This window comes from Coturnix japonica, chromosome 19, assembly GCF_054131305.1.
Source record: "Coturnix japonica strain WE chromosome 19, WE-NBRP24, whole genome shotgun sequence".
NCBI classification, from domain to species: domain Eukaryota; kingdom Metazoa; phylum Chordata; class Aves; order Galliformes; family Phasianidae; genus Coturnix; species Coturnix japonica.
The window spans coordinates 3,241,696-3,251,844 of NC_140681.1; the positions used below are offsets into that span (position 1 = coordinate 3,241,696).

The following is a 10,149-nucleotide window of genomic DNA, read 5'->3' on the forward strand; positions in this document are numbered from 1 at the left end:
TTCTGTGGTGCTGGGGAATGTGCATGGGGAGCAGGGAGTGGGAGGGAAGGCTGTGGGGATAGGAGTCTCAGGAGCATGCAAAGCAGAGCAAGACTTTTCTCCTTCCCATGAATGGAGTGCTTGCCCTCGGGACTGAGGAAATGGAGATTATGGCTGTGTCTTTTTTTAATGCAGTTTGTGTAACTTTACCTCTCTATGGACTCCCAGATCTTCCTGGTTGGGAGCAGGAATGTTGCCACAGCATGAGCTCAGATGCAAGAAGTCTTGGACACTTCCCAGGAAGGCTGCTGAGTCAACAATCTGCAGCTTAATATAGTGACCATGGTTAAACTGGTAGCAAAACAGCAAGCTTTTAGATACAGAGTCCTCAAGTTCACAGTATTGCCCACTTTCACAACCTCCTCTCCTCCGAAAGGAGGCAGCGGGGTAAGGATCTCTTAATCTGTCAGAGAGGAACCACCAAACACTCCACATGGGACTGACCTGCCTGTGTGTAGCCAAGGGCTGTATCCCATAAGTGGTGCTTTGTGTTTGAAACAGCCCTTGCTCAGAGTCTGACTAGTCCAAATGCTGTGCAGAAAAGGATAGTGACTTTCCCATGGACACACATGGTAGAGGCAGAAAACTAGAGGAGCTTTACATCCTGGGTTTGTCCCAAAGGCAGTGAGCCAGTAAGATGCTTCTGTTTTCAATGATAGGGAGGGAAGAGTGGAGGGTTAAGCCCCCTCCTGTCTTATCCCCACTCAGGCACAGAGTTCTGTCACTTTCCTGATGCCCCATCACTGCACTTGAATCAGATCCTTGTGGCTGGAGGGAGGTAACACTGTGAACTCTTTAGTCTTCTGGGGCATTTCCAGTGAGGATCTGCTCCACAGAGCAGCTGCAGCCACTTGCCTTAAGACTTCATCCTTCAGCAGAGCCAAGGAACCTTTTGCAAGTAGATTTTAGTCTCAGAAATGATTGCCTCCGCTGCCATTGCAGCTCTTGGTACTTTAAACTGAGCAATAGGTGTCATCCACTTGAGAATCTTAAAGTCACAGCTGTCGTGTGGGATGCAAAACAGGATCTGCTTGCTGCGGCTCGTGGTCATGGCCTGTCAAAGCTCTCTGAGCTCAGAACCTGTCACCAAACACACGCTCCCAGGGCAGGTCACTCTTTTCACTGTACTTCTTGCTTTCAGACAGCATAAGACGTGAGGCTTGAAATAAACAGCTCTTTCTTTCAGGCAAGCCTCCTCCTGGAATACTTGGCTGAGCTGCTAATAGATGGAGAACTTGTTCAGTTGAAAAGGACTTTGTGTCTCTGATCTAACGCCCTCCAAGTGCACCAGAAGAGATATCAAGGCAAAACCTTTTCTGAGAGCTTACAGCATTGCAGTATAAAAGCCATCCCAGCCATGGTTCCCTGTTATTTATTTGGGCTGCCGGTCCAGCACACAGGGAATAATGGAAATCTGTCTTTCTTGTCTTAAGGAACAATGGAAAAATACTTCTGGACTCTCAGAAGGATCAGTAGCACACGGGGTGGTAAGACAGGCTTGAATGGGTAGGAACAGCCCTGGAAATCAGCTGGTTTAATATCTTGTTCATTCAGAAGAATGAAGAATCCCATGTAGCATTACATATAGATAAGGAGGCAAGTCGTGCTGGGACATTAGGAAGGATGAACATCAAGAGGATGTCACTGGGTCAGGATCAACAAGAGGACTTTTGAATGAGTGTTTATGTATGTAACACCATTCCCAGGCTTGTAAAATGGATAACGACTGGTTGGAGGTTCCAAGCCAGCATTATTTTAAATATTTTCTGGATATGTGGCAGCGTTTGCTGCATTACTGCAGTACAGGAGCTCTCCTGACTGTTGTTAGATGTGACTTCCAGCTCTCAGGAAGACTTGAGCTTCCTACAATGCTGGGAATTGATGGGGCTGCTGCTGTCGGAGCAGAGTTTGGTCCCTGAGCAACACTGCAGGCAGGATGAGTGGCAGCTTGCACCAATGCCTCCTGCAGGAGGGTTTCCCTGGGTGCAGTTCATTCACTCAGGAAAGGAGCTGGTGCTTGGGTATTCAGTAGGAGCTCCTCTGCATTCCATCAGCCCACCAAACAAATCTTGGCTGTATTCTCTGTCCTGATTGTGAGCATCTGCTGAGGGGTTGGCTGGAGCCTGAAATAGCCATGGGACTCTGAAACAAAACCCAAGAGGTTAAAACAAAAAGCTGAACTGCTTTCTAGATTAGGAATAGGCAGCTGATGCTGACACATCTGTTGTGTCTATGTGAGCTCTTGGTTTTTGGTTTTGTTTTTCCCTACTTCACTGTTTTCTTTCTGTTGTCCCTTCCTTCTCGCTTACTGGAACGAACTGGGGCTGCTTGCGCTCAGCAGATTGATACTGAATTAAGGGAAACAAAGCAATGAAAGCAATTAATTCAGTAACTGCAGGGACCAAAAGTGCAGCTACCATTCCAGGATCAGGCAGTCTGGAAGAGAAAGAATGGAGGACAGGAGGCTGAATCTCCAGTAGTGGTGTGTCTGCCTTTTAGCACACATCCTGTAGTCTAATTTGTCTCTTACTTGGCACGCTTAAGGCAATTCAAGACTCAAACATTTCCATATACATTCGTAGGCTGTTTGAATAATCTTTAAAGTGATTAAAATCACTGCAGAAGGGAGTGACTCAAAAGTATTATTTGTGTTAGGGAAAGAATATGAAAAATATATCCTTGCCCTGTTTTCCTAACACTTCTCTCAACAGTGATTTCCCTCAGGTAATCAGACTGAGAGGTAACAAACAGAATCCAGTCCCCGAGGTTGTTTTACTCCAGTTCTCCATATTTGATGATAAATGTTTAAAACATTAATTCTAAAGGATGGGTGGCTTTCTGTTGTTTTTATCAGTTGCTTTGCATTTCCGACAGCTTATACAACGTGGTTCCTACAGTGAGCAAAATAATGGAAAATGACCAGAACCAGAGTGTCCAGAAATGGTTGAACTTAATTTGGCTGTAAAACTATGAAAGCTACTCTGGAAGGAAGGGCTCCTATTTTATGATGTTGGCTCACAATGTTAGAGATGATGGATGTTGACGGGATGGCAGTAAAGGCTGAACCTTCCCATCGATATGCATGTGGAAAAGATAAAGTAAAGTTCTTCCTGGTATGTATTCTAAATCTACCCTCTTCCAGTTTAAAACCATTTCCCTTCATCCTGTCACTACATGCATTTATAAAAAGTCCCTCCCAAGCTTTCCTATGCACTCCCTTCAGATACTGGGAGGTTGCTATAAGGTCCCCCTGGAGCCTTCTCTTCTCCAGGCTGAAGAGCCCCAGCTCTCTCAGCCTGTCCTTCTAGAGGAGGTGCTCCAGCCCTCTGATCATCTCCATTTCCCTCATCTGGACCTGCTCCAACAGCTCAGTGTCCTTGTGTTGGGGTCCCCAGAACTGGACGCAGTACTCCATGTGGGGTCTTACAAGAGCAGCGCGGAGGGGCAGAATCACCTCCTCGACCCGCTGGTCACGCTTCTCTTGATGAAACCTGGGATATATTTGGCCTTCCAGGCCACAAGCGTACACTGCCACCTCGTGCTGAATCATCTGAGACCCCCAAATCCTTCTCCTCGGTGCTGCTCTCAAGCCATTCTCCACCCAACCTTTATCTGTGCTTGAGATTTCCCCAACTCAGGGCACTTGTCCTTGTTGAACTTCATGAAGTTGACATGGGCCACCAAGTTTGTCACGTCTGACTTGCCCATGGTGAAACCATTTTGATTACCACCAGCCACCTTGTCTTTATTTTTCCGTGTGGTGCAGTAGGGCCTTCAGTTGGATCTACCCTGCGATCTTACCAAGCACAGAGGTGAGACTGACTGGCCTGTAGTTCCCTGGATCTTCTTTTTTCCCGATCCGGAATAGGGGGGTTATGTTTCCCCTTTTCTGATCAGTGGGAACTTCACCAGACTGCCATGACCTTTCAAATACGATGCACAGCAGCTTGGCAAGTTCATCCACCAGTTCCCTCAGAAGCTGCGGATGGATCCCTTGGACTTGTGCAGCTTCAGATTCTTTCGATGGTCTAGAACCTCATCTTCACTTACAGCACTTACAGATCCACCTTCTCCAAGTTTTACTGTTGCTTTCTGCAGTTTGGGCTCTGTGCCTAGAGCACTTGCCAGTGAGGCCTGAAGCAAAGAAGTCATTGAGCACCTCAGCTCTCTCTGTATTCCTCATGAGCAGGCCTCTAGTTGCCTTCCAGAGAGGGCCCACATCCTCGCTTACCTTCTTTTTAATCACTGATATACCTGTTCCCCTTTCTGTCCCCAGCTAGATTTAGTTCTGCCTGGGTTTTAGCTTTCCTAACCTGATCTTTGAGGTTCCCATACTACTTGGAAGAGGAAGTTATCATCAGCACATTCCAGAAACCTCTTTGATTTCTGGTGCAATGCTGTGTTGTCCCTCCCACAGATATCAGGGTGGTTGAAGTCCCCTGTGAGGACCTCATCCTCCATGTCCTTCTTGTAGTGAGGAGCCCAAAACTGAACACAGTACTTGAGATGCGGCCTCACCAGAGCTGAGTACAGAGGGATGATCACCTCTCTGCTCCTGCTGGCCACACTGTTTCTTATACAGGCCAGGATGCCCTTGGCCTTCTTGGCCACCTGGGCACACTGTGGGCTCATGTTGAGCAGAGCATCGACCAACAGCCCCAGGTCCCTTTCCTCTTCACAGTCATCCAGCCATTCTGTCCCAAGCCTGTAACACTGCATGTACCCCCAGCAGAGAACAACTACATCCCCCAGAGGATTGCTTGCTGCTCTGTCACCCTTTATGTTCAGTGCAAAAGATAAAAGCCATCCGTATATCACTTGATCTCCCCTTTCCTTTTTGATCCCAGCAGCACGAGAACTCCCTGGGTTGTCTCACCTCGGCTTTAGAATAAGGACTTCAGTTTTCGGACACACTTTGTAATGTTATTTTTTTAATTTTTTTTATTGGTTTTAATTCTAATTCTGATACTAATTATGATATATTGTACTGTAGTGTGTTATCTTGCATTCTGGTATCATCTTTGGTCAATTAATTAAACAAATTAAAACGAATTAAACAAATTAAAATTAATTAAGCCAATTAAAACTAATTTGTTGCCACTGTTTTGGTTTTTGGCCAATCTCTCTACTTGTTTTCCCCTTTTTTTCCTTTTCCCTTCACTGGGGCCTGGATGCTTCTAGGGACTCTGGAGTTTGTTTTTGGGTCAGAAGCAGTACGAATGCTTCTGGGGAGTTTGGAGTTTGTTGTTGACGCAGAAGTCGTCTGGATGATTCTGGGGACTCTGGAGTTTGCTGTTGGGTCAGAAGCAGTAGGAATGCTTCTGGGGAGTTTGGAGTTTGTTGTTGACGCAGAAGTAGTCTGGGTGATTCTGGGGAGTCTGGAGTTTGTTGTTGGGGCAGAAGCAGTCCGGATGCTTCTGGGGACTCCGGAGTCTTTTGTTGAGGCTGAAGCTCTACGGATGCTTCTGGGGAGTTTGGAGCCTTCCCTGCCCAACGCAGGTTTGGGTGACTTCTCAGGCAGCTTCATTGCACGCCCTGTGCTCCATGAGTCTCCCTGAAGGCCACGCTCCATCAAAGCCACATTCCTTCTGCATTGTCCAGACAGAAGATTATAGCATGAAGGAGAGGGGCCAGCTGGTTTATGAAGCATTGTGGGTCTGATTTTCGAACCCGCAATGTAATCCACGGGACCGGGCTGGAACTTGTCCCTGGCCATCTGTAGTCTGTGGATCGAATTCTTCAAATTGGAAATCTCCCGAAGAAGCTCATCCTGGAAGGGAACAGAGGGTTTATGCTTGGTCTTGTCTTAGAGAGTGCTTCCCACCCTAAGTACTGCTGCTTTACGCAGAAGAGGGCAAGCACACTGCTTCAGCCTTGCAATGAGGGCAGAAGAGAACGGCTGCCACAGTGCTCTGTTTGTAAGCAAGCAACTTTCCAGGCTGCCTTCACACCAGCACGCTGTGCTAGCTCAGCTCTGAGCTGAGCTGTCCTTTCCATGCCTCAATGCCTAGACCACCAGCCCGCCCCTCACCTTTTCTGCTTTCCCCATCTCCCTCAGATCCATCAAGTAAAGCCCGTGCCCTCAGTGCCATGCTGCTGACACGTGCCTACCAATACTGGGCTTTGCCTACCTCTTCTCGCCTCTTTGCTTGCTTTTTCTCCAGCTTCAGCCTGGTCAGGTACTGCCTGTACTCGTTGAACTCCTTCAGAGTGCAGACAACCTACAGAAGAGACAATGACAGATGGCTGTAGTGTCAGGCCCCTGCCTGGCAGACTGGAAAGCCCTCCTGACGAGACCCGTGTTGGTCAGCCCAACAGCCAAACTTACGTCGCCATCCTCGGTGACCAAGCCCCGTTTCTTCAGGTTCCGCAGGTTGTTTTTGCGGTTGTGGAACTCCCGCAGATGCGGGTCATGCAGGCTGTTGTACTCTGTGCACAGATTGCGACTGTACGGATCTCTCAGGTCAAACTGAGGAGAAGGCTGGTGGAGCTGGAAGAGATGTGTTGTAGAGTGTGAATGGGGAAGGAGAGAGCAGCAAAGAGACAGAGACACTTCCAAGCTGCTCACACCCACAGGCTGGCCTCTTGCCTCTTTCCCAAACAGTCATGTCTGGGTTTTCCTAAGTCCTCCAAGAGGGAGAGCAGAGGGTTGCACCCTCCTCCAGGAACGACCCGGTCTCCACATTTCTGTGCCTGATGGGTGCCTGGCCCCAGCATCCCAACACATGGGATTGGCATCCCAACACAAGGCCTCCTTGGCATGGCGGCAACCCCAGGAAACAAGAGCCCTTTTTGACGCTTCCTTACTCCTCTCACCTTTTCCCCCAGCTTTCTCCTGGCGAAAAGGAGCTTGGTGCCGGGCTGCACAGGGATTTTAACCCCGAGTGGAAGGTCCAGCAGCCAGCAACCTCCTGCTCCAACTTCCTGTCCTCCGGGTCGGAGCTAGAAAGACAAAGACACGCTTGGACACTCAGACACTCCATTCCCCTCTCCAGCCCACCTCCGCTCCCTTTGGCAGCTCCCTCCCCACTTCTGTAACCGATGCTGGGATGTGCAGAGAGGTGCGATTCCCTGCAAGCCTTCTCCAGCACCAGCATGAGGAGAAGTGTCCCTCAGCCTCTGGAGAGCATCTACAGCCCCAGAGCAGCCCTGCATACCCCAGGCTACTGCACTCAGCCCTCTCTTGATGTAGCAGCGCTCACCTTTCCGCTCTTCCCCGCTCTGCTCAGAAATTCATCTGGATTTCGGAATCCAGCACTGCAACAGCACTCCATGGCTCCTGGTAGGAACTCTCTGAGAGCTGCAACCCTCCGCTACCACCTCTCGCTCCAGCAGCAGCGAACTGAGGCCACCCCAGCCGGAGTTCCAGCCTGCAGCTTTACGTCACGCTCACCCACTGTTGCATCACAATGACATGCAATGACATGCGGCAAGCCTGCAGCTGCATGGAGGCCCTGCTGGGTGCACTCGTGGTAAGCTGCTCCAGCTGGCCCTGCTTTGAGCCAAAAAGGCTTGCTGAGTCCTGAGGCCTGCTGTAGGCTTCCTTGGTTTCTATCACAGGTGATGCTGCACGTGGAACAAATACCTTCTCGGGTTGTCCCAGAGCTTGTTTTATAAGTAAATGACACTGAAACAATGTGGGAGAGCTGGCCTGTTTTTCTGTCCTAGAATCTTAGAATGGTTTGTGTTGGAAGGGACCCTTAAGATCACCTCGTTCCAACCTGCTATAGACAGGGACACCTCGCTGTAGACCAGGTTGCTCACAACACATCCAGCCTGGCCTTGAGTGCTTCCAGGGAGAGGAGGGGTGCTGAGAAGGTGGAAATAGTGAACGCCTTTTTTGCTTCTGTCTTTAGTGAAAGGGCTCTCCCTCGGGAATCCCAGGCCCTGGAGGTTAATGAGAGAGTGTGGGGAATGGGAGATTTCCCTTTAGTCAGGGAAGAGGTGGTCTGTGAGTGCCTAGGAAACATTAAGGTCCATAAATCCTTGGGACCTGATGGGGTGCATCCACAGGTGCTGAGGGAGCTGCTGGAGGTCGTTGCTGAGCCGCTCTCTGTAATCTATCAGAGGTCTTGGAGAACTGGGGAGGTGCCTGAAGACTGGAGGACGGCCAGTGTCACTCCTGTCTTCAAAATGGCAAGAAGGAAGACCCGGGTAATTATAGGCCAGTCAGCCTCACCTCTGTCCCAGGGAAGGTAATGGAACAGCTTGTGCTGGATGCCATCTCCAGACAACTGGGAGAAAAGGAGGTTATCAGGAGTACTCAGCATGGGTTCACCAAGGGAAGGTCGTGCTCGACCAACCTGTAGGCCTTTTATGAAGATGTCACTAGCTGGCTGGACAGGGGGAGAGCGGTAGATGTAGTCTTCCTTGATTTCTATAAGGCTTTTGATGCTGTCCCCCTTGACATCCTTATAACAAAGCTGAGGAAGTATGGGATAGATGAGTGGACGGTGAAGTGGGTCGAGAATTGGCTGACTGGCCGAGTGCAGAGGGTTGTCGTTGGTGGTGCGGAATCTGGCTGGAGGCCTGTAACTAGCGGCGTCCCCCAGGGGTCTGTGCTGGGTCCGGTCTTGTTCAACATCTTCATCAGTGACCTTGATGAGGGGATAGTGACCACCCTCAGCAAGTTTGCTGATGCCACGAAGTTGGGAGGATTGGCTGACACGCCTGAAGGCTGTGCTGCCATTCAGAGAGACCTGGACAGGCTGGAGAGCTGAGCAGTAAGAAACCAGATGAGGTTTAACAAAAGCAAGTGTAGAGTCTTGCACCTAGGGAGAAATAATTGCATGCACCGGTACAGGCTGGGGGAAGAGCTGCTGGAGAGGAGCTCTGCTGAGTGGGACCTGGGCGTCCTGGTGGACGACAGATTGACCATGAGCCAGCAGTGTGCCCTTGTAGCCAAAAAGGCCAATGGCATCCTGGGGTGTATTAAAAAGAGCATGGCCAGCAGGTCGAGGGAGGTGATTCTCCTCCTCTACTCTGCCCCGGTGAGGCCTCCTCTGGAATCCTGTGTCCAGTTCTGGGCTCCCCAGTACAAAAAAGACAGGGATCTCTTGGAAAGAGTCCAGCGGAGGGCCACAAAGATGGTGAAGGGCCTGGAGCATTTCCCCTATGAGGAGAGATTTAGCGAACTGGGTCTGTTTAGCCTTGAGAAAAGAAGGCTGAGAGGGGATTTGATCCAGGTTTATAAATACCTGAGGTGTGGGTGCCATAGTGGCGTGGCTGGTCTCTTTTCAGTAATGTGTAGGGACAGGACTAGGGGTAATGGGATGAAACTTCAGCATAGGAAGTTCTGCATGAAGATGCGGAAGAACTTCTTTACGGTGAGGGTGACGTAGCACTGGAACAGGCTGCCCAGGGAGGTGGTGGAGTCTCCTTCTGTGGAGATATTCAAGAGCCGACTGGACGCCGAGCTGTGCGACGTGGTGTAGGGAGCCTGCTTTCCAGGAGGGTTGGACTCGATGATCTCTAGAGGTCCCTTCCAACCCCTGCAATTCTGTGATTCTGTGAGGCAACCACAGCCTCACTGGGAAGACTGTTCCAGTGTTTCACCACCCTCTGTCACGGAGTTCTCTCTAGAGCTCACTCCGGGACAGTGTGCACAAACCCAGGGCAGCAGGAACAAAAGCCCCCCCCCTTTTCTCTCACGGCACGGTACGGCAAAGTGCGGCGTGGCCCGGCCCGGCCACGTGCGTTTCGGGAGAGGGGAAGGGAAGGGAGATTGCGATTAGGTCTAACAAAAAAATGAGGGAGGAAAAAGGTGATCTGAGAACGAATGGCAGTTTAATAACCTAATAACACTAAACAACAACAAGAGAGTTTCAACAAAGAGAATACCAAGTCCCAAATCTCACCGATGGAGCTGTGGAAGGCAGGAAGGTCTGACCACGTTGTCTCCTCGCAGGGAGCCGGTCCAGCAACCCCGTCCCCTTCCTCACTTCCCTTCCGGTGCCCCACCCCGCATGCTCATTAAGGCAGTTCACAGAAAAAAAAACTTGTCCCCTTTACTCCCATTATTAGGCATGGTGTTCTGATGTGGAATACCAACACCAACCAAATTGCAAAACCATAATACCTCACAGTAAAGTTCTTCCTGGTATATATTCT

At 49.9% G+C, this 10,149-nt stretch overlaps 1 long non-coding RNA gene across 1 annotated transcript; it reads right to left on the reverse strand.

Annotated features, from left to right (window-relative positions):
• Positions 1 to 5,725: 5,725 nt before the first annotated feature.
• On the reverse strand, positions 5,726 to 6,943 carry LOC146757793 (uncharacterized). The gene is made up of 3 exons (XR_014935738.1): positions 6,856 to 6,943; positions 6,171 to 6,529; positions 5,726 to 5,809 (listed from the first exon to the last, which is right to left on the reverse strand). It is a non-coding gene; the product is annotated as an uncharacterized LOC146757793 (long non-coding RNA).
• Positions 6,944 to 10,149: the final 3,206 nt, after the last annotated feature.